At 49.9% G+C, this 24428-nt stretch overlaps 1 long non-coding RNA gene across 4 annotated transcripts; it reads right to left on the bottom strand.

Annotated features, from left to right (window-relative positions):
* Window positions 1-850: 850 nt before the first annotated feature.
* LOC128326776 (uncharacterized) lies at window positions 851-20407 on the bottom strand. Of its 4 annotated transcripts, XR_008308264.1 has the most exons (7): window positions 20288-20407; window positions 19260-19446; window positions 17309-18812; window positions 16344-16460; window positions 3605-15196; window positions 1619-2453; window positions 1198-1485 (listed from the first exon to the last, which is right to left on the bottom strand). It is a non-coding gene; the product is annotated as an uncharacterized LOC128326776 (long non-coding RNA). The 4 variants fall into 4 exon arrangements; XR_008308262.1 differs by lacking the exon at window positions 1198-1485 and adding an exon at window positions 851-1112 and having other exon boundaries at window positions 1619-15196; XR_008308260.1 differs by having other exon boundaries at window positions 1192-1295; window positions 1619-15196.
* Between the last annotated feature and the right edge of the window lie 4021 nt (window positions 20408-24428).

Consider the following 24428-nt stretch of genomic DNA (forward strand, 5'->3'; position numbering starts at 1 on the left):
TGGTGCTGGAGAAAACTTTTGAAGATACCATGGACAGCCAGAAAACAAACAAATGGATCATAGAACAAATCAATGCAGAATTTTCATTCAAGGCACAAATGACCAGGCTCAAACTATCATACTTTGGACACATTATGTGAAAACCCAGCTCCCTTGAGAAGTCCATAATGCTTGGAAAAGTTGAAGGAAAGAGAAGAAGAGGACGACCAGCAGCAAAGTGGATGGACTCGATTACAGTAGCAATCAATGCACCACTGAGATACCTTAAAGGCCAAATTGAAGACAGATCATCCTGGAGAGAATCTATCTATGTGGTTGCTAACAGTTGACACCGCCTTAACAGCACTTAATCAATCAATCAATCAACTAAGGTATGATTAGTCTACTATAGATTTTGAATTTTTGAGCAAATTTTTGAGCAGTTTTTAGTTTGAGACATCACTGAAGTGGTTGCTATTAGATATGTGCAAAAAAAGAGAAGATTATAGTAATTAAAGAGTAGGCATTATTCATAAAATGGTGTTTCCATATGTCACCATTGCATGTGCAATTGGGGGGCAATGGGGAAAAAGTCAATTTTCATTCATTTTCATTGTTTTTCTTTCTTTCGTTTTTTCCATTCCTATGTCCATTCATTTTCATTTGCTTTGGTTTGTTTGCTTTATAAAAGGAAAGTGTTTCCCATTCTTGTAATGGGCAGATCTGGCCTATGGAGCCACCTTCTTGCAGCAGTCATTTTTTTACCCGCACCACCCCATGATGACAGTGGGTCATGGGATAGCATTAGGGTTGCACAACTGCAGCTGTTTTTGGACTACAACTCCCATCATCCCCATCTACAGCAGTCAGTAGTCAGGGGCTATGGGAGTTGTAGTCCAACATCTGCAGGGGGTGTTTAAAAAACGACCATTGCAAAGAAGGAGTGAAGCTGCTTCTTACAAGAGAAACAGTGGTTGATGTCTAGAATAACACAGAGCACTTGCACAAATATATTACTAGCACAAAGATGTTGAAGTAGCCAGATGTGCTAATCGAGTTTCCAATCCAGACTAGTGCAACCATTTTTGTTTTTTGCAGAGCAAGATGCCACACTTCCTGCTGGGGAATCTTTTCTTCATTTGCATTGCAAAGAAAATTAAAAATAAAAATTAAAAATATTTTAAAATCATTTTAAATAATAAGATTAAAATACACAAGACACAATAAAAAGAATCATCATTAAAACAAATTATTAAAATTATTAAAATTAATTATAATAAAAAGCTTGCGAGAACAGGAGCGTCTTGAGGGTCTTCCTGAAAACAAACAAAGAAGGAGATGCTCTTATTTCAGCAGGGAGCATATTCCAAATCCCTGGGGCAGCCACAGAGAAAGCCCGGTCCTGGGCCATCACCAAAAAAGCTGGTGGCAACAGTAGAGGGACCATTCCAGAAGATCGTAACAGGCAGCAGGGTTCACGACAAAGGAGGTGCTCTCTTGAATAGCCTGTACCCAAGCCATTAAGGGGTTTATAAGTAACTAGCTAAACTCACGTAAAGCATCTGCACGCTAGTAAATGATTGCCCCCCTCATCCCCTGCCACAGCGCCCCCCCTCCCCAGAGATCTCTCCACCCTCACCTGAGCAGCGACTGGTTTTTGGTCCAAGCTTCTGGGAGCAGTTTTCTCCATGGGTTGGAACTGGGACAGCAGCTGGTGCAGACCATGCAGCAGCCATTGGATTCTTGCCCATCAATGCCATAAGCTCCACCGCAGCCTCAGGCCACCACGAGTGCCCACTTGGGACTGTACCTGGAGCACAGCACTTCATCCCCCTCCAGTTAAACTAGCAGACTCCACAGTCAGTGGTCTCTTCTCCCTGGAAGAAGGGGGAAGTCTGGATGATCAGTGGAGCATAGATGCCCCCACCATGCCCTCACTGCTCTGGAACTGGCTTCATGTTGCTACACCAGAGTCACACAGCATTGTGTGTGTGGGGGACACGTGTCATGGCTGCTAATGGATGGCCAGGGACAAGTGGGAGCAAACACAACACCCCCACGCCAGCGGTGCTCCACAAAAGAGTCCTTGTGGCATAGTGATGCTGTTGGGGATTAAAAGCCACGGGGAAGCCAGTTCCCGACCCTCATGTTTCCTGGTTCAGGAAGATGTCAGGGATGCTGGAGCAGTTTCCTGTGCAGACGGTCCCTCCGAGATCGGCGGTTCTGTCCAGCCACCACATGATTACCGCTGATGGCAATTGGTTCCCGGAAAGCCCAGCAAAGAAAGAGCCTTCAGCAGTGTTCCCTGTCACACAGGGATTCCCAGATGTTGTTGACTGCAACTCCAATCATCTCAGCCAAAGGCCATTGCGGCTGAGGTTGATGCGATCTGTACTCCACAAAATCAAGGAACCTCTTCTCCAGAGAACACTGGCTGGCTCCTTTCACCTGACAGGCACGTAGGCAGCAGAGCTCTGAAGAGGAGAAGGAGGACAGGCCAGCTGACTGGGAGCAAGCAAGCAAGCTAGCATGGACAACGCAGGGATTTGAATTTCCAAAGCCTGTCCCAGAAACCAGGAGTGCCAACCACCAGTGTCTTTTGCTTTTGTGTGTTTGTGCAGTCCCACAAGGCGGAAAGCAAAACCCGAGAGAACAACAAGAGGCTGTTCTCTCAGGAAAAGAAAAACCTTCCAGAGTCCAGAAGAGGCCTGCGTCCTCCGCTTGCTTCTGACCACTCCACTGCAGCCACCTGGAAAGGGCTAAGCACAGTGAAGGAGACTCCCTCCCTGATGCCCTCCGCACTCAGCACTAGTGAAGTTGGGGTCCAATTAGAGTGAGTGTGTTGTTCAGAGCCGGGATCCCGTGTCCAGGCCAGCCAGGCTCCCTGCTAATGAACTGCAGCTGCTCCTAACTAAGGAGGGTTCTGGGAAGCTGGATGAAATTTAGAAAGGGGCACCTGAGTTCAACCTGAGGCTTGGAGTGAGATTTAGCATTGGGATGCAGGGGTAGGGCTGGGGTTCAAGTGTGGCCTTAGTCGTTCCATCGTCATCGCTCTTCCTCAGTCCAGTTTCGATCGTCTCTGCAGCGCCTTTGGTGGCGGAGAGCTAGCTTCCGCCACCCGGTCCCCGACTGCCATGGACGTCAATGAGCTAGGTCCTGCCTCAGGCAGCGTGTGCATCAGGCCCTCTAACCAGGCAAACAGGCACGGCCATCTATCCTCCATGAGGGGACAGGCCCTGCCGTACCCCTCACAGTCGACCTATTGGTACAGATTGGATGGCCGCCAGAAGTCGATTCGGATGGAAAGAGTGCCATGAGGGAAGCGGGCCATTCGAAGAGGCTGAGTGGAGGGCGGGACAGGGGAGCCGGTTAGGGTTAAGGTCAGAGTAGTGTCACCTGAAGTGGTGCATCAGGGAAATGCTTGACTAACCAGCAGAAGGTTGCCGGTTCGAATCCCCGCTGGCACTGTATTGGGCAGCAGCGATATAGGAAGATGCTGAAAGGCAGCATTTCATACTGCGTGGGGGGAGGCAACGGAAAACCCTTCCTGTATTCTACCAAAGACAACCACAGGGCTCTGTGGGTGCCAGGAGTAGAAATTGACTTGACAGCACACTTTACTTACTGAGCTGAGCTGGGTTTCTTTTTACAATGTGAGCCCTTTGGTGACAGAGATCTATCTTGTTTATTTCTCTGTGTAAACCTCTCCGAGCCATTTTTGGAAGTGCGGTATAGAAAATGAAATAATAATAATAATAATAATAATAATAATAATAATAATAATAATAACAACAACAACAATAACAACAACAACAACATCTGGGATGGGCTAATGAGATAAGGTGAGCCATCAATCATTTCCGGTCTCCGGCCCCAGGATTAAAGTATTGAGGGATGGGGAATTGTTGCAGGGTGTTGCTGGGGGAGCATTGCTGGGGAGCGTGGTTGGTTTTCCATCCCTGTTGGATCAGGCCCAAGGCCCATCTGAGCAATGGGATCAACACATATCTTAACCAGAATGCTAGGCAGGAATGCATCACAATTCCTTTATGATGAAAAGCAGTCTGAAACTCCGCCCACCAACTGTCACACTACATCCCCCCAAAAAAGAGGGATGTGCTGGAGACGTTGGAGGACAATATTTCAGCACAGAAATATTTCCAATAGTGTACTTTTGTCAAAAATAGTGTACCCTTCATTGTCAAAAATGGACCCTGGAACACCAGAAGGGACCCTCTAACTCAAACTGCAAGCCCCAAACTATGGGATGTGCTGCGGATACCAAAGAACAGTCTTTCAGCACTGAAATGTTTCCATTCTTGTACTTCTATTAGCCACTTCACTGCCCATAATAGGCTGGAGAAGGAGAACCACTGGCAATAGCCTGGAATGGCCCCCTAACTCTCCAGCTGGAAATCCAAAGCAGTGGCATGTATTGCAGACATTGGAGAACAATGTTTCAGTACGGAAAGATTTTGAGTGGTGCACTTCTAACAACCACTTCACTGGCAAAAACAGAGAGGAATGACGTGCAAAAGCCTGGAGAGAGGGCATGCATATACCTCTTGCCTGTGGGCCCATCATCTTCAGCCAAAGGCCATTGCAGCAGAGGTTGATGGGATCTGTAGTCCACAATATCGGGGAACCTCTGCACCAGAGAACACTGGCTGGCCCCATTCAACTGACAAGCACGTAGGCTGCAGAGCTCTGAAGAGGAGAAGGAGGACAGGCCAGCTGCCTGGGAGCAAGCAAGCAAGCTAGCATGGACACTGCAGGGATTCCAATTTCCGACGCCTGTCCCAAAAACCCGGAGCTCCGGTCGCCAGTGTCTTTTGCTTTTTTGTGTGTGTGCAGTCCCGCAAGACGAAAACAAAACCTGAGAGAACAACAAGAGGCTGTTCTCTCAGGAAAAGAAAAACCTTCTGGAGCACAGAAGAGGCCCGAGTCCTCCACTTCTGAACACTCCACTGCAGCCACCTGAAAAAGGCTAAGCACAGTGAAGGAGACTACCTCCCCGATGCCCTCCGCACTCAGCACAACTGATGTTGGGGTCCAATTCGAGTGTGTTGTTGTGAGCCCAGATCCTGAGTCCAGGCCAGGCACACTCCCTGCTAATGAACTGCAGCTGATCCTAACTAAGGAGGGTTCTGGGAAGCTGGATGAGATTTAGAAAGGGGCCCCTGAGTTGAACCTGAGGCTTGGAGTGAGATTTAGCATCGGAATGCAGGGGTAGGGCTGGGGTTCAAGTGTGGCCTTAGTCTTTCCATCCTCATCTCTCTTCCTCAGTCCAGTTTCGATCGTCTGTGCAGCCCCTTTGGTGGTGGAGAGCTAGCTTCCGCCACCCGGTCCCCGACTGCCATGGACGTCAATGAGCTAGGTCCTGCCTCAGGCAGCGTGTGCATCAGGCCCTCTAACCAGGCAAACAGGCACGGCCATCTATCCTCCATGAGGGGACAGGCCCTGCCGTACCCCTCACAGTCGACCTATTGGTACAGATTGGATGACCGCCAGAAGTCGATTTGGATGGAAAGAGTGCCATGAGGGAAGCGGGCCATTCGAAGAGGCTGAGTGGAGGGCGGGACAGGGGAGCCGGTTAGGGTTAAGGTCAGGGTACTGTCAGCTTAAGTGGTGCTGCATGGAAATGCTTGACTAACCAGCAGAAGGTTGCCGGTTCGAATCCCCGCTAGCACTGTATCGGGCAGCAGCGATATAGGAAGATGCTGAAAGGCAACATCTCATACTGCGTGGGGGGAGGCAATGGAAAACCCTTCCCGTATTCTACCAAAGAGAACCACAGGGCTCTGTGGGTGCCAGGAGTAGAAATCGACTTGACGGCACACTTTACTTTACTTACTGAGCTGAGCTGGGTTTCTTTTTAGAATGTGAGCCCTTTGGTGACAGAGATCCATCTTATTTCCTTATTTCCCTGTGTAAACCGCCCTGAGCCATTTTTGCAAGGGCGGTATAGATACTGAAATAATAATAATAATAATAATAACAACATCATCTGGGATGGGCTACTGAGCTAAGGAGAGCCATCAATCATCTCCGGTCTCCGCCCCCAGGATTAAAATATAGGGGATGGGGCAATGTTGCTGGGTGTTGCTGGGGGAGCATTGCTGGGGAGGGTGGCTGGCTCCCCATCCCTGTCGGATCAGGCCCAAGGCCCATCTGAGCAATGGGAGCAACACATATCTTAACCAGAATGCTAGGCAGGAATGCATCACAATTCCTTTATGATGAAATGCAGTCTGAAACTCCGCCCACCAACTGTCACACTGCATCCCCAAAACAGAGGGATGTGCTGGAGACGCTGGAGGACAATATTTCAGCACAGAAATATTTCCAATAGTGTACTTTTGTCAAAAATAGTGTACCCTTCATTGTCAAAAATGGACCCTGGAACTCCAGAAGGGACCCCCAACTCAAATTGAAAGCCCCAAACTGGGATGTTCTGCGGATACCAAAGAACAGTCTTTCAGCACTGAAATGTTTCCATTCTTGTACTTCTATTAGCCACTTCACTGCCCATAATAGGCTGGAGAAGGAGAACCACCAGCAACAGCCTGGAATGGCCCCCTAACTCTCCAACTGGAAATCCAAAGCAGTGGGATGTGTTGCAGATACTGGAGAACAATGTTTTAGCATGGAAAGATTTCCAGTGGTGCACTTCTAACTACCACTTCACTTGCAAAAACAGAGTGGAATCACGTACAACAGCCCGGAGAGAGGGCATGCACTTACCTCTTGCCTGTGGGCCCATCCTCCTCAGCCAAAGGCCATTGCAGCTGAGGTTGATGGGATCTGTAGTCCACAATATCGGGGAACCTCTGCTCCAGAGAACACTGGCTGGCCCCCTTCACCTGACAGGCACGTAGGCAGCAGATCTCTGAAGTGGAGAAGGACAGGCCAGCTGCCTGGGAGCAAGCAAGCAAGCTAGCATGGACACCGCAGGGATTCCAATTTCTGACGCCTGTCCCAGAAACCAGGATCAACAGCAGCCAGTGTCTTTTGCTTTTTTGGTGTGTACAGTCCCACAAGGCTAAAAGCAAAACCTGAGAGAACAACAAGAGGCTGTTCTCTCAGGAAAAGAAAAACCTTCCAGAGTCCAGAAGAGGCCTGCGTCCTCCGCTTCTGACCACTCCACTGCAGCCACCTGAAAAAGTCTTGAGCACAGTGAAGGAGACTCCCTCCCCGATACCCTCCGCAATCAGCACAACTGATGTTGGGGTCCAATTAGGGTGAGTGTGTTGTTCATTGCCGGGATCCCGTGTCCAGGCCAGGCAGGCTCCTTGCTAATGAATTGTAGCTGATCCTAACTAAGGAGGGTTCTGGGAAGCTGGATGAGATTTAGAAAGGGCCCCCTGAGTTGAACCCGAGGCTTGGAGTGAGATTTAGCATTGGGATGCAGGGGTAGGACTGGGGTTCAAGTGTGGCCTTAGTCATTCCATCCTCATCGCTCTTCCTCAGTCCAGTTTCGATCGTCTGTGCAGCCCCTTTGGCGGCGGAGAGCTAGCTTCCGCCACCCGGTCCCCGACTGCCATGGACGTCAATGAGCTAGGTCCTGCCTCAGGCAGCGTGTGCATCAGGCCCTCTAACCAGGCAAACAGGCACAGCCATCTATCCTCCGTGAGGGGACAGGCCCTGCCGTACCCCTCACAGTCGACCTATTGGTACAGATTGGATGGCCACCAGAAGTCGATTCGGATGGAAAGAGTGCCATGAGGGAAGCGGGCCATTCGAAGAGGATGAGTGGAGGGCGGGAAAGGGGAGCCGGTTAGGGTTAAGGTTAGTGTAATGTCACCTTAAGTGATGCAGCAGGGAAATGCTTGACTAACCAGCAGAAGGTTGCCGGTTCGAATCCCCGCTGGCACTGTATCAGGCAGCAGCGATATAGGAAGATGCTGAAAGGCATCATCTCATACTGCGTGGGGGGAGGCAACGGAAAACCCTTACCATATTCTACCAAAGACAACCACAGGGCTCTCTGGGTGCCAGGAGTCGAAATCGACCTGACGGCACACTTTACATTACTTACTGAGCTTTACATAAGAATGGGCATGTCTGGGATGGGCTAATGAGATAAGGTGAGCCATCAATCATCTCCGGTCTCCGCCCCCAGGATTAAAGTATTGGGGGATGGGCCAATGTTGCAGGGTGTTGCTGGGGGAGCATTGCTAGGGAGCGTGGCTGGCTCCCCATCCCTATTGGATCAGGCCCACGGCCCATCTGAGCAATGGGAGCAACACATATCTTAACCAGAATGCTAGGCAGGAATGCATCACAATTCCTTTGTGATGAAAGGCAGTCTGAAACTTCTCCCACCAACTGTCACACTGCATCCCCAAAACAGAGGGATGTGCTGGAGACGTTAGAGGACAATATTTCAGCACAGAAATATTTCCAATAGTCCAAATTAGTGTTCCCTTCATTGTCAAAAATGGACCCTGGAACAACAGAAGGGACCCCCAACTCAAACTGCAAGCCCCAAACTGTGGAATGTGCTGCGGATACCAAAGAACAGTCTTTCAGCACTGAAATGTTTCATTTCCTGTACTTCTATTAGCCACTTCACTGCCCATAATAGGCTGGAGAAGGAGAACCACTGGCAATAGCCTGGAATGGCCCCCTAACTCTCCAACTGGAAATCCAAAGCAGTGGGATGTGTTGGAGACATTGGAGAACAACGTTTCAGCATGGAAAGATTTCAAGTGGTGCACTTCTAACTACCACCTCACTGGCAAAAACTGAGAGGAATGACGTACAAAAGCCTGGAGAGAGGGCATGCACATACCTCTTGCCTGTGGGCCCATCATACTCACCCAGAGGCCATTGCAGCTGAGGTTGATGGGATCTGTAGTCCACAATATCGGGGAACCTCTGCACCAGAGAACACTGGCTGGCCCCCTTCAACTGACAGGCACGTAGGCAGCAGAGCTCTGAAGAGGAGAAGAAGGACAGGCCAGCTGCCTGGGAGCAAGCAAGCAAGCAAGCTAGCATGGACACCGCAGGGATTCGATTTTCCAAAGCCTGTCCCAGAAACCAGGAGCACCAGCCGCCAGTGTCTTTTGCTTTTTTGTGTGTGTACAGTCCCACAAGGAGAAAAGCAAAACCTGAGAGAACAACAAGAGGCTGTTCTCTCAGGGAAAGAAAAACCTTCCAGAGTCCAGAAGAGGCCTGCGTCCTCCGCTTCTGAACACTCCACTGCAGCCACCTGAAAAAGGCAAAGCACAGTAAAGGAGACTCCCTCCCCGATGCCCTCCGCACTCAGCACAACTGATGTTGGGGTCCAATTAGGGTGAGTGTGTTGTTCATTGCCGGGATCCCGTGTCCAGGCCAGGCAGGCTCCTTGCTAATGAACTGCAGCTGATCCTAACTAAGGAGGGTTCTGGGAAGCTGGATGAGATTTAGAAAGGGGCCCCTGAGTTGAACGTGAGGCTTGGAGTGAGATTTAGCATTGGGATGCAGGGGTAGGACTGGGGTTCAAGTGTGCTCTTAGTCGTTCCATCCTCATCGCTCTTCCTCAGTCCAGTTTCGATCGTCTGTGCAGCCCCTTTGGCGGCGGAGAGCTAGCTTCCGCCACCCGGTCCCCGACTGCCATGGACGTCAATGAGCTAGGTCCTGCCTCAGGCAGCGTGTGCATCAGGCCCTCTAACCAGGCAAACAGGCACGGCCATCTATCCTCCATGAGGGGACAGGCCCTGCCGTACCCCTCACAGTCGACCTATTGGTACAGATTGGATGGCCGCCAGAAGTCGATTTGGATGGAAAGAGTGCCATGCGGGAAGCGGGCCATTCGAAGAGGCTGAGTGGAGGGCGGGAAAGGGGAGCCGTTTGGGTACTGTCACCTTAAGTGATGCAGCAGGGAAATGCTTGACTAACCAGCAGAAGGTTGCCGGTTCGAATCCCCGCTGGCACTGTATCAGGCATCAGCGATGTAGGAAGATGCTGAAAGGCATCATCTCATACTGCGTGGGGGGAGGCAACGGAAAACCCTTCCCGTATTCTACCAAAGACAGCCACAGGGCTCTGTGGGTGCCAGGAGTCGAAATCGACCAGACGGCACACTTTCCTTTCCTTACTGAGCTGAACGTAAGAATGGGTAAATCTGGGATGGGCTAATGAGATAAGGTGAGCCATCAATCATCTCCGGTCTCCGCCCCCAGGATTAAAGTATTGGGGGATGGGCCAATGTTGCAGGGTGTTGCTGGGGGAGCATTGCTAGGGAGCGTGGCTGGCTCCCCATCCCTATTGGATCAGGCCCACGGCCCATCTGAGCAGTGGGAGCAACACATATCTTAACCAGAATGCTAGGCAGGAATGCATCACAATTCCTTTGTGATGAAAGGCAGTCTGAAACTTCTCCCACCAACTGTCACACTGCATCCCCAAAACAGAGGGATGTGCTGGAGACGCTGCAGGACAATATTTCAGCACAGAAATATTTCCAATAGTCCAAATTAGTGTTCCCTTCATTGTCAAAAATGGACCCTGGAACAACAGAAGGGACCCCCAACTCAAACTGCAAGCCCCAAACTGTGGAATGTGCTGCGGATACCAAAGAACAGTCTTTCAGCACTGAAATGTTTCATTTCCTGTACTTCTATTAGCCACTTCACTGCCCATAATAGGCTGGAGAAGGAGAACCACTGGCAACAGCCTGGAATGGCCCCCTAACTCTCCAACTGGAAATCCAAAGCAGTGGGATGTGTTGGAGACATTGGAGAACAACGTTTCAGCATGGAAAGATTTCAAGTGGTGCACTTCTAACTACCACCTCACTGGCAAAAACTGAGAGGAATGACGTACAAAAGCCTGGAGAGAGGGCATGCACATACCTCTTGCCTGTGGGCCCATCATACTCACCCAGAGGCCATTGCAGCTGAGGTTGATGGGATCTGTAGTCCACAATATCGGGGAACCTCTGCACCAGAGAACACTGGCTGGCCCCCTTCAACTGACAGGCACGTAGGCAGCAGAGCTCTGAAGAGGAGAAGAAGGACAGGCCAGCTGCCTGGGAGCAAGCAAGCAAGCAAGCTAGCATGGACACCGCAGGGATTCGATTTTCCAAAGCCTGTCCCAGAAACCAGGAGCACCAGCCGCCAGTGTCTTTTGCTTTTTTGTGTGTGTACAGTCCCACAAGGAGAAAAGCAAAACCTGAGAGAACAACAAGAGGCTGTTCTCTCAGGGAAAGAAAAACCTTCCAGAGTCCAGAAGAGGCCTGCGTCCTCCGCTTCTGAACACTCCACTGCAGCCACCTGAAAAAGGCAAAGCACAGTAAAGGAGACTCCCTCCCCGATGCCCTCCGCACTCAGCACAACTGATGTTGGGGTCCAATTAGGGTGAGTGTGTTGTTCATTGCCGGGATCCCGTGTCCAGGCCAGGCAGGCTCCTTGCTAATGAACTGCAGCTGATCCTAACTAAGGAGGGTTCTGGGAAGCTGGATGAGATTTAGAAAGGGGCCCCTGAGTTGAACGTGAGGCTTGGAGTGAGATTTAGCATTGGGATGCAGGGGTAGGACTGGGGTTCAAGTGTGCTCTTAGTCGTTCCATCCTCATCGCTCTTCCTCAGTCCAGTTTCGATCGTCTGTGCAGCCCCTTTGGCGGCGGAGAGCTAGCTTCCGCCACCCGGTCCCCGACTGCCATGGACGTCAATGAGCTAGGTCCTGCCTCAGGCAGCGTGTGCATCAGGCCCTCTAACCAGGCAAACAGGCACGGCCATCTATCCTCCATGAGGGGACAGGCCCTGCCGTACCCCTCACAGTCGACCTATTGGTACAGATTGGATGGCCGCCAGAAGTCGATTCGGATGGAAAGAGTGCCATGCGGGAAGCGGGCCATTCGAAGAGGCTGAGTGGAGGGCGGGAAAGGGGAGCCGTTTGGGTACTGTCACCTTAAGTGATGCAGCAGGGAAATGCTTGACTAACCAGCAGAAGGTTGCCGGTTCGAATCCCCGCTGGCACTGTATCAGGCATCAGCGATGTAGGAAGATGCTGAAAGGCATCATCTCATACTGCGTGGGGGGAGGCAACGGAAAACCCTTCCCGTATTCTACCAAAGACAGCCACAGGGCTCTGTGGGTGCCAGGAGTCGAAATCGACCAGACGGCACACTTTCCTTTCCTTACTGAGCTGAACGTAAGAATGGGTAAATCTGGGATGGGCTAATGAGATAAGGTGAGCCATCAATCATCTCCGGTCTCCGCCCCCAGGATTAAAGTATTGGGGGATGGGCCAATGTTGCAGGGTGTTGCTGGGGGAGCATTGCTAGGGAGCGTGGCTGGCTCCCCATCCCTATTGGATCAGGCCCACGGCCCATCTGAGCAATGGGAGCAACACATATCTTAACCAGAATGCTAGGCAGGAATGCATCACAATTCCTTTGTGATGAAAGGCAGTCTGAAACTTCTCCCACCAACTGTCACACTGCATCCCCAAAACAGAGGGATGTGCTGGAGACGCTGCAGGACAATATTTCAGCACAGAAATATTTCCAATAGTCCAAATTAGTGTTCCCTTCATTGTCAAAAATGGACCCTGGAACAACAGAAGGGACCCCCAACTCAAACTGCAAGCCCCAAACTGTGGAATGTGCTGCGGATACCAAAGAACAGTCTTTCAGCACTGAAATGTTTCATTTCCTGTACTTCTATTAGCCACTTCACTGCCCATAATAGGCTGGAGAAGGAGAACCACTGGCAACAGCCTGGAATGGCCCCCTAACTCTCCAACTGGAAATCCAAAGCGGTGGGATGTGTTGGAGACATTGGAGAACAACGTTTCAGCATGGAAAGATTTCAAGTGGTGCACTTCTAACTACCACCGCACTGGCAAAAACTGAGAGGAATGACGTACAAAAGCCTGGAGAGAGGGCATGCACATACCTCTTGCCTGTGGGCCCATCATACTCACCCAGAGGCCATTGCAGCTGAGGTTGATGGGATCTGTAGTCCACAATATCGGGGAACCTCTGCACCAGAGAACACTGGCTGGCCCCCTTCAACTGACAGGCACGTAGGCAGCAGAGCTCTGAAGAGGAGAAGAAGGACAGGCCAGCTGCCTGGGAGCAAGCAAGCAAGCAAGCTAGCATGGACACCGCAGGGATTCGACTTTCCAAAGCCTGTCCCAGAAACCAGGAGCACCAGCCGCCAGTGTCTTTTGCTTTTTTGTGTGTGTACAGTCCCACAAGGAGAAAAGCAAAACCTGAGAGAACAACAAGAGGCTGTTCTCTCAGGGAAAGAAAAACCTTCCAGAGTCCAGAAGAGGCCTGCGTCCTCCGCTTCTGAACACTCCACTGCAGCCACCTGAAAAAGGCAAAGCACAGTAAAGGAGACTCCCTCCCCGATGCCCTCCGCACTCAGCACAACTGATGTTGGGGTCCAATTAGGGTGAGTGTGTTGTTCATTGCCGGGATCCCGTGTCCAGGCCAGGCAGGCTCCTTGCTAATGAACTGCAGCTGATCCCAACTAAGGAGGGTTCTGGGAAGCTGGATGAGATATACAAAGGGGCCCCTGAGTTGAACGTGAGGCTTGGAGTGAGATTTAGCATTGGGATGCAGGGGTAGGACTGGGGTTCAAGTGTGCTCTTAGTCGTTCCATCATCATCGCTCTTCCTCAGTCCAGTTTCGATCGTCTGTGCAGCCCCTTTGGCGGCGGAGAGCTAGCTTCCGCCACCCGGTCCCCGACTGCCATGGACGTCAATGAGCTAGGTCCTGCCTCAGGCAGCGTGTGCATCAGGCCCTCTAACCAGGCAAACAGGCACGGCCATCTATCCTCCATGAGGGGACAGGCCCTGCCGTACCCCTCACAGTCGACCTATTGGTACAGATTGGATGGCCGCCAGAAGTCGATTCGGATGGAAAGAGTGCCATGCGGGAAGCGGGCCATTCGAAGAGGCTGAGTGGAGGGCGGGAAAGGGGAGCCATTTGGGTACTGTCACCTGAAGTGGTGCATCAGGGAAGTGCTTATCTAACCAGCAGAAGGTTGCCGGTTCGAATCCCCACTGGCAATGTATCTGGCAGCAACGATATAGGAAGATGCTGAAAGGCATCATCTCATACGGCGTGGGGGGAGGCAACGGAAAACCCTTCCCGTAGTCTGCCAAAGAGAACCACAGGTCTCTGTGGGTGCCAGGAGTCAAAATCGTCTTGACGGCACACTTTACTTTTCTTACCTAGATGAGCAGGGTTTCTTTTTAATATGTGAGCCCTTTGGCAACAGAGATCCATCTTATTTGTTTATTTCTCTGTGTAAACCGCCCTGAGCCATTTTTGGAAGGGCGGTATAGAAACTGAAATAACTACTACTACTACTACTACTACTACTACTACTACATCTGCGATGGACTAATGAGATAAGGTGAGCCATCAATCATCTCCGGTCTCCGCCCCCAAGATTAAAGTATTGGGGGAAGGGGAAATGTTGCAGGGTGTTGCTCGGGGAGCATTGCTGAGGAGCGTGGCTGGCTCCCCATCCCTGTTGGATCAGGCCCAAGGCCCATCTGAGCAATGGGATCAACACATATCTTAACCAGAATGCTAGGCAGGAATGCATCACAATTCCTTTGTGATGAAAAGCAGTCTGAAACTCCGCCCACCAACTGTCACACTGCATCCCCAAAACAGAGGGATGTGCTGGAGACGTTAGAGGACAATATTTCAGCACAGAAATATTTCCAATAGTGTACTTTTGTCAAACATAGTGTACCCTTCATTGTCAAAAATGGACCCTGGAACACCAGAAGGGACCCCCAAATCAAACTGCAAGCCCAAAACAGTGGGAAGTGCTGCGGATACCAAAGAACAGTCTTTCGGCACTGAAGTGTTTCCATTCTTGTACTTCTAATAGCCACTTCACTGCCCATGATAGGCTGGAGAAGGAGAACCACGGGCAACAGCCTGGAATGGCCCCCTAACACTCTAGCTGGAAATCCAAAGCAGTGGGATGTGTTGCAGATACTGGAGAACAATGTTTTAGCACGGAAAGATTTCCAGTGGTGCACTTCTAACTACCACTTCACTGGCAAAAACTGAGAGGAATGACGTACAAAAGCCTGGAGAGAGGGCATGCACATACCTCTTGCCTGTGGGCCCATCCTCCTCAGCCAAAGGCCATTGCAGCTGAGGTTGATGGGATCTGTAGTCCACAATATCGGGGAACCTCTGCACCAGAGAACACTGGCTGGCCCCCTTCAACTGACAGGCACGTAGGCAGCAGAGCTCTGAAGAGGAGAAGAAGGACAGGCCAGCTGCATGGGAGCAAGCAAGCTAGCTAGCATGGACACCGCAGGGATTCGACTTTCCAAAGTCTGTCCCAGAAACCAGGAGCACCAGCCGCCAGTGTCTTTTGCTTTTTTGTGTGTGTGCAGTCCCGCAAGACGAAAACAAAACCTGAGAGAACAACAAGAGGCTGTTCTCTCAGGAAAAGGAAAACCTTCTGGAGCCCAGAAGAGACCCGAGTCCTCCACTTCTGAACACTCCACTGCAGCCACCTGAAAAAGGCTAAGCACAGTGACGGAGACTCCCTCCCCGATGCCCTCCGCACTCAGCACAACTGATGTTGGGGTCCAATTCGAGTGTGTTGTTGTGAGCCCAGATCCTGAGTCCAGGCCAGGCACACTCCCTGCTAGTGAACTGCAGCTGATCCTAACTAAGGAGGGTTCTGGGAAGCTGGATGAGATTTAGAAAGGGGCCCCTGAGTTGAACCTGAGGCTTGGAGTGAGATTTAGCATCGGGATGCAGGGGTAGGGCTGGGGTTCAAGTGTGGCCTTAGTCGTTCCATCATCATCTCTCTTCCTCAGTCCAGTTTCGATTGTTTGTGCAGCCCCTTTGGTGGTGGAGAGCTAGCTTCCGCCACCCAGTCCCCGACTGCCATGGACGTCAATGAGCTAGGTCCTGCCTCAGGCAGCGTGTGCATCAGGCCCTCTGACCAGGCAAACAGGCACGGCCATCTATCCTCCATGAGGGGACAGGCCCTGCCGTACCCCTCACAGTCGACCTATTGGTACAGATTGGATGGCCGCCAGAAGTCGATTTGGATGGAAAGAGTGCCATGAGGGAAGCGGGCCATTCGAAGAGGCTGAGTGGAGGGCGGGACAGGGGAGCCGGTTAGGGTTAAGGTCAGGGTACTGTCAGCTTAAGTGGTGCTGCATGGAAATTCTTGACTAACCAGCAGAAGGTTGCCGGTTCGAATCCCCGCTAGCACTGTATCGGGCAGCAGCGATATAGGAAGATGCTGAAAGGCAACATCTCATACTGCGTGGGGGGAGGCAATGGAAAACCCTTCCCGTATTCTACCAAAGAGAAACAGAGGGCTCTGTGGGTGCCAGGAGTAGAAATCGACTTGACGGCACACTTTACTTTACTTACTGAGCTGAGCTGGGTTTCTCTTTAGAATGTGAGCCCTTTGGTGACAGAGATCCGTCTTATTTCCTTATTTCCCTGTTTAAACCGCCCTGAGCCATTTTTGGAAGGGCGGTATAGATACTGAAATAATAATAATAATAATAATAATAATAATAATAATAATAATAACAACAACAACAACAACAACAACAACAACAACATCGTCTGGGATGGGCTAATGAGCTAAGGAGAGCCATAATCATCTCCGGTCTACGCCCCCAGGATTAAAATATAGGGGATGGGGCAATGTTGCTGGGTGTTGCTGGGGGAGCATTGCTGGGGAGGGTGGCTGGCTCCCCATCCCTGTCGGATCAGGCCCAAGGCCCATCTGAGCAATGGGAGCAACACATATCTTAACCAGAATGCTAGGCAGGAATGCATCACAATTCTTTTATGATGAAAAGCAGTCTGAAACTCCGCCCACCAACTGTCACACTGCATCCCCAAAACAGAGGGATGTGCTGGAGACGCTGCAGGACAATATTTCAGCACAGAAATATTTCCAATAGTGTACTTTTGTCAAAAATAGTGTACCCTTCATTGTCAAAAATGGACCCTGGAACACCAGAAGGGACCCCCAACTCAAATTGAAAGCCCCAAACTGGGATGTGCTGCGGATACCAAAGAACAGTCTTTCAGCACTGAAATGTTTCCATTCTTGTACTTGTATTAGCCACTTCACTGCCCATAATAGGCTGGAGAAGGAGAACCACTGGCAACAGCCTGGAATGGCCCCCTAACTCTCCAACTGGAAATCCAAAGCAGTGGGATGTGTTGGAGACATTGGAGAACAACGTTTCAGCATGGAAAGATTTCAAGTGGTGCACTTCTAACTACCACCTCACTGGCAAAAACTGAGAGGAATGACGTACAAAAGCCTGGAGAGAGGGCATGCACATACCTCTTGCCTGTGGGCCCATCATACTCACCCAGAGGCCATTGCAGCTGAGGTTGATGGGATCTGTAGTCCACAATATCGGGGAACCTCTGCTCCAGAGAACACTGGCTGGTCCCTTCAACTGACAGGCACGTAGGCAGCAGATCTCTGAAGTGGAGAAGGACAGGCCAGCTGCCTGGGAGCAAGCAAGCAAGCTAGCATGGACACCGCAGGGATTCCAATTTCCAAAGCCTGTCCCAGAAACCAGGAGCAACAGCAGCCAGTGTCTTTTGCTTTTTTGGTGTGTACAGTCCCACAAGGCTAAAAGCAAAACCTGAGAGAACAACAAGAGGCTGTTCTCTCAGGAAAAGAAAAAACTTCCGCGGTCCAGAAGAGGCCTGCATCCTCCGCTTCTGAACACTCCACTGCAGCCACCTGAAAAAGTCTTGAGCACAGTGAAGGAGACTCCCTCCCCGATACCCTCCGCACTCAGCACAACTGATGTTGGGGTCCAGTTATGGTGAGTGTGTTGTTCATTGCCGGGATCCCGTGTCCAGGCCAGGCAGGCTCCTTGCTAATGAATTGTAGCTGATCCTAACTAAGGAGGGTTCTGGGAAGCTGGATGAGGTTTAGAAAGGGCCCCCTGAGTTGAACGTGAGGCTTGGAGTGAGATTTAGCATTGGGATGCAGGGGTAGGGCTTGGGTTCAAGTGTGGCCTTAGTCGTTCCATCCTCACCGCTCTTCCTCAGTCCAGTTTCGATCGTCTGTGCAGCCCCTTTGGCGGCGGAGAGCTAGCTTCCGCCACCCGGTCCCCGACTGCCATGGACGTCAATGAGCTAGGTCCTGCCTCAGGCAGCGTGTGCATCAGGCCCTCTAACCAGGCAAACAGGCACGGCCATCTATCCTCCATGAGGGGACAGGCCCTGCCGTACCCCTCACAGTCGACCTATTGGTACAGATTGGATGACCGCCAGAAGTCGATTCGGATGGAAAGAGTGCCATGAGGGCAGCGGCCATTCGTAGAGGGTGAGTGGAGGGCGGGAAAGGGGAGCCGGTTAGGGTTAAGGTTAGTGTAATGTCACCTTAAGTGATGCAGCAGGGAAATGCTTGACTAACCAGCAGAAGGTTGCCGGTTCGAATCCCCGCTGGCACTGTATAAGGCAGCAGCGATATAGGAAGATGCTGAAAGGCATCATCTCATACTGCGTGGGGGGAGGCAACGGAAAACCCTTACCATATTCTACCAAAGACAACCACAGGGCTCTCTGGGTGCCAGGAGTCGAAATCGACCTGACGGCACACTTTACATTACTTACTGAGCTTTACATAAGAATGGGCATGTCTGGGATGGGCTATTGAGATAAGGTGAGCCATCAATCATCTCCGGTCTCCACTCCCAGGATTAAAGTATTGGGGGATGGGACAATGTTGCAGGGTGTTGCTGGGAGAGCTGGATTTCTTTTTTGAATGTGAGCCCTTTGGCGACAGAGATCCATCTTATCTGTTTATTTCTCTGGAAACCGCCCTGAGCCATTTTTGTAAGGGCCGTATAGAATCTGAAATAATAATAATAACAACAACAACAATAACAATATCTGGGATGGGCTAATGAGATAAGGTGAGCCATCAATCATCTCCAGTCTCTGGCCCCAGTATTAAAGTATTGGGGGATGGGGCAATGTTGCTCGGTGTTGCTGGGGGAGCATTGCTGGGGAGCGTGGCTGGCTCCCCATCCCTCTTGGATCAGGCCCAAGGCCCATCTGAGCAATGGGAGCAACATATATCTTGACCAGAATGCTAGGCAGGAATGCATCACAATTCCTTTGTGATGAAAAGCAGTCTGAAACTCCACCCACCAACTGTCACACTGCATCCCAAAAACAGAGGGATGTGCTGGAGACGTTGGAGGACAATATTTCAGCACAGAAATATTTCCAATAGTGTGCTTTTGTCAAAAATAGTGGCGTGACATGCAACAGCCTGGAGAGAGGGCATGCACATACCTCTTGCCTGTGGGCTCCTCAGAGGCATCTGGTGGGCCACTGTGTCAAACAGGATGCTGGTCCACATGGGCCTTGTGCCGGATCTAGTAGGGCTGTTCTTATGGACTAGAGACACACATGGACAGCAAGCTGATCTCATAAGACTACTTCCAAGGAGGAAAGTGGGCCAAAAAAGGCGGGAGGATGTCTGTCAAAGAAAAAAAGTTATATTCTCTATATTAGCAAGCCTAGAAATTTATTTTAGAGGATGCACTAGGCATACTTGGGCTGCTTGGCCTTCTCCATGTGCTAAAGATGGGCATGCTACACAAATGTGCACACACAGATATCACACAGCTCTCCAGTCCTTGAGGGGAAGTGGGCTCCTCCTCATGTCTCTTCTTCTCATATTCTTCCAAAGACAATTTGAAGTGCGTGAACCCTGTCCCCACCTGTTTAAACAGCAGCACACTGGTGTGAAGACATGCACACTTGTGTACAGTGGTGTACACATCTTTTATCATGTGGAGTGGGCCAGCCAGGCAAAGCATCATCTACACTGGCCCTTTCTAACATGTGCTCATGTTTTTAGCATGTGGGGTGGGGCAGATGAACCAAAAATGTGTCCACATTGGCACCATCATGCATGTTTACAGCACTCAAGTCTTCTGCAAGTTCCCTCTTCAGCTTCCTGCTTTACCACTGAGTTAGCCACAGGGACATCTTTCTTCATCTTTGCCCACTTAAATCAGGAACTTTTTCCTCTTTTGTTTTAAAATATTTCCCCTCATGCAAATGGGTGTTATGTTGACTCGCTCCGCTAGAAGGCGCTGTCTCCTCAGAGGAGCTGAGGAGGTGATGTTTCTAGCAGAGTCCATGGGACTGGACATCTTTGCATGCAGGACAAGGGGACATTCCTTGTGACTCGAGGATTTTAGAAGGGTGTGGGGAGGGCCCCCACAGTTACCTGTTTGCTTCAGAAATCCAAACTTTTCTAGAGAGTTCGCCTGGGCTTTGTGCTTCCTTGCAACTCTCCCTGTTCAACTCACCATCATGTCCCTCTGGGGTCTGTTGTTCGGTCCCTATCTAGATATTGTCTATATAGATATTGTTGATTAACAAACAGAAATATAACGTGCACAACCTTCTGGATTCTGCCTTCTTCAGTTGCTCTGATGCAACTGAAAGTCCAGGTCAGGAGTTGCAGAGACAGTTATAGAATGCCCGTGATTGAACGTTCAGCTGTCTAGGATTGGCTGCTGAGGACAAGTCATGTCCTGCTGAATTCACCATCATGGGCATTCTGCAGTGGTTACCGTGGCTGCTTTTTCAAATGGCATCATCATCATCATCATCATCATCATCATCATCATCATGTTTCTCTGCCCATCAACTGATGAATATTGCAGTTTCCATTTGTGAAGCTGAAGAGATGAATCATAATGCAATTGAACATAAGCAGTTGGTGTGGTTCTCGACACCGATTCTGTAATGTTTATGCACAACTAGCTTGCAAATCTCCCTTAGCACTTTAATCTGATACATCTTCCTTGGGCCTTAATGGTCAACTGGACCCTTCTTAGCCAAGGGGACAATTCATGCTTGCGACCACAAGACCAGCTCTCCTCCCTTCTCCCATTCTACAATGTCCTTCTTATGTTACGGTGACCAGAACTGTACACAGTACTCCAAATGTGGCCACACCACAGATTTTTATAAGGACATTAGAATATTAGCATTTTTATTTTCCATCCCCACCATAATGATCCCTAGCATGGAATTTGCCTTTTTCACAGCTTCCATGCACTGAGTTGACACTTTCAATGAGTTCTCCACCATGTCCCCAATATCTCTCCCCTGGACAGTCACTGACAGCTCATACCCCATCAGCATATCTGTGAAGTTGGATTTTTTTGCCTCAATATGCATCACTTTACACTTGCTTGCATTGAATTGCATTCCACAGAGCAGGCTGTGAGAATGTGGATTTCCTCAACAATCCTGGCTAACCCACTGCACAGATTTTTAGCTGCTGGATTGCAAAATTTAATTGTGTGTTGCAGTCATTGAAGGTGTATCCTGCCCTCCCCTCATCTCCCATCACCCTCCCAACCCCTCCCTATTGGCAATGGCCCTTGCAAGGGGCCTGGGAGGTGGCCAGCACAGCAACACCAATGTTATCTTGTATATGCATATATACAGTAGATGTATATTCATATGCATATGTTCAGGTGGCTGGGGATGATGAGAGTTGTAATCCAACAACATCTGGGCATGCAAGGTTGCAAACTTGTGCTCATACCCCACAATTTACCAGGCACTCCCTTTTAACATCAAGGCACTGACCGCTGAGATTCAAAAGACCTGGTGGCAACCCTGCATGGAGCTAGGGCCCAACAGACCATTTCCCTGGAGTTCCTGGAACCTCGTTCTTCACAGACTACTAGATTTCCTCAAGAACTCCAGTTGGAATTAGTTTGCAGAAGCTGGCATCTCCGAGACAAGCTCTGCCACATGGCTCCATCAGAGGCCCATTTCCACCAAGATACATGCCTCGATGCCACTTAGTGTTTGTGACACCAAAGCAAAATATTTAGCCCACGAACGATGTCTAAGAGAATGCATGCTCCTCACTACAATAAACACAGGAACCCATGTTTGCCTTTCCACTCATATCAAACCTACACAAGGCTATTCTCTCCTCTGTCTCCAATACAGTTTTTAGAAAGTGTGTAAAATCTATGCTTTTTACCAGGGCTTTTATATGATTGGCTCTACTGCTGCTGCCTTGTATCTTCTATGGTTACATTGTGCTTGTATTTTAAATCTTTTTAGTCAGATATGTTTTTATATTCTATATTTTATATTATATTTTATATTCTAGCTTTGTGTATAAAAAGTTGCTGGGGAGCATTGCAGGGGTTAGGATTAGTTGGCATTGACCCTAACCCTAACCCTCTCCGGATATGCCCACAGTCATCACAGCCGCTATGAACAATTGAGCCGCTCCTGACAATCAGTCCCAAATGAACACTGAAGTCCCCCACTACCAACCGCTGGGGCCACTCCAATGCCAACTCAGCAACCAGGTCCATCTGCTCATTTAGGGACTCCACTGGGCAGTGGGGTGATCGGTACACTAGCAGAAGTCCCAATCTATCCCTGATCTTTAGACTTAGGTACACACATTCAATATATACCAAATCCCTGACTGGGATCCTGGTAAGGGAGATGGTTTTCTTATATACTGTAGCCACCCCACCTCCCTGCCCACATCCTCTCACCTGCTCCACCATGGAGTAACCCTCTGAGAGAAGCTGGGACCAAACCATACCACTAGCTTCTCCCGACCAGGTCTCTGTGATACATACCAGGTCAGCTCCTTCATCCATGATCAAGTCATGCATTACCTCAGATTTCTTTTGAACCGACTTGGCATTGCAGAGTATTAAGGTGAAGTTCTGTGGGTGGGTGGCATTGCTCTCCAAGGTCAAAGAGGTGGTAGGCCTGCTGGAAGGGGCAACAGCAATGGAATTTCTGCATTCCCTTCCCCTGTAATGACCCACTGGCTTACCAATGCCATATCTTTGTCGATTCCCTGCCACCACTCGTATAGCTGCCCTGGAGTAGCCCCCCACCTCCCCATCTCTGTTCAACCCAAGACACATAGCTGTACCAGGCTTAATGAAATACTAGGTAGCAGTGAAGTGAACAGAAGTCTTCCTTCCAGCAGTCCAAGACAATATTTTGGCCCCAGACCTCAGTCCCACCCCCATAGGCTGCCACCAGAGGCTGGTCCCCTTTGGAAGCCTGCACCAGTGGCTGCGCCTCTGGCTTGCTTCAGTCCCTTTTTTAATCCAGAAGCCTCCAAAGCACACCTCTCCCATGAGCATGTGGAAGCTGGCTGTTGGAACAGCCCCACACAGCCCCACACATCAGAGCAAACAGACAGTGGCTGACGCCAGCACAGGGTTTTATTTATTTATTTTATTTATTGTTAATTTACATACCGCCTTTCACCCTAACCCTTCCATTAAAAACAATTCCAAGGCAGTTTACAAAAGTTAAAAAACATACAATAAAAATGACAATAAAAATATTAAGCTAAAAATATAAAACCAATCTAATTTAAAATCTATAAAATATAAACATAAAAACTATACGCGAGTAAAACACATAGAAGCAGCAATAAAAACAATCATGTAAAGGCCTGGATAAAAAGCCAAGATTTAACAAGCTTTCTAAAAACTGTGATGGAGTCAGAGGAGCGAATGGCCACTGGGAGAGCATTCCAAAGTCTGGGGGCAGCAACAGAGAAGGCCCTGTCCTGTGTGCACGGCAGCCGAGCCTCCCTCATTGTCAGCACCTGGAGCAGAGCCCCCTCAGATGACCTTGTCAAGTGGGCAGCAACCCTTGGGAGCAGGCGGTCCCTCAAGTACCCCGGGCCCAAACCGTTAAGGGCTTTAAAGGTCAAAACCAGCACCTTGAATTGGACCCAGAAACAAACTGGCAGCCAGTGCAACTCTTTCAGAATGGGTGTGATGTGCTCCCACCGGGCAGCTCCAGATAAAACCCTAGCTGCCGCATCAGCAGACGGTGATACTCAAAGCCAGAGGGAGGGAGCAAAGATGCTACTTTGACAATGACCATTCATAGATACTCTTGAACAACACCATGAATTCATATACATGAATACATTTTTGTGTTGAAACTATTGCCTGACACATCACACACAGCCTCACTGGTGGAAGTGTGGGGCAAAGAGCCCCTCGTGGCACAGTGGTAAAACTGCCGCCCTGTAACCAGAAGGTTACAAGTTCAATCCTGACCAGGGGCTCAAGGTTGACTCAGCCTTCCATCCTTCTGAGGTCAGTAAAATGAGTACCCAGAATGTTGGGGGCAATATGCTAAATCATTGTAAACCGCTCAGAGAGCTCCGGCCATAGAGCGGTATATAAATGTAAGTGCTATTGCTATTGCTATGTGTGCTCACTCTGTCCTCTTCCAGACTGCATTTCTGCTGTGCTATACAGCCCAGAAAGGCTCCATGGCTGCTGAAAAGAGCAGCAGGGCTGAAGCAATGCTCTTCCATTATTTCTAAGAGAAAAGCATCACTTCAGCACTGACACTATTTTTAGCAGCCATGGAAACTCTCTGAGCCCCATAGCACAGTGCAGAGGCAGCTTGGAG

The sequence above is a fragment of the Hemicordylus capensis genome, chromosome 5, assembly GCF_027244095.1.
Source record: "Hemicordylus capensis ecotype Gifberg chromosome 5, rHemCap1.1.pri, whole genome shotgun sequence".
In the NCBI taxonomy this organism is placed as follows: domain Eukaryota; kingdom Metazoa; phylum Chordata; class Lepidosauria; order Squamata; family Cordylidae; genus Hemicordylus; species Hemicordylus capensis.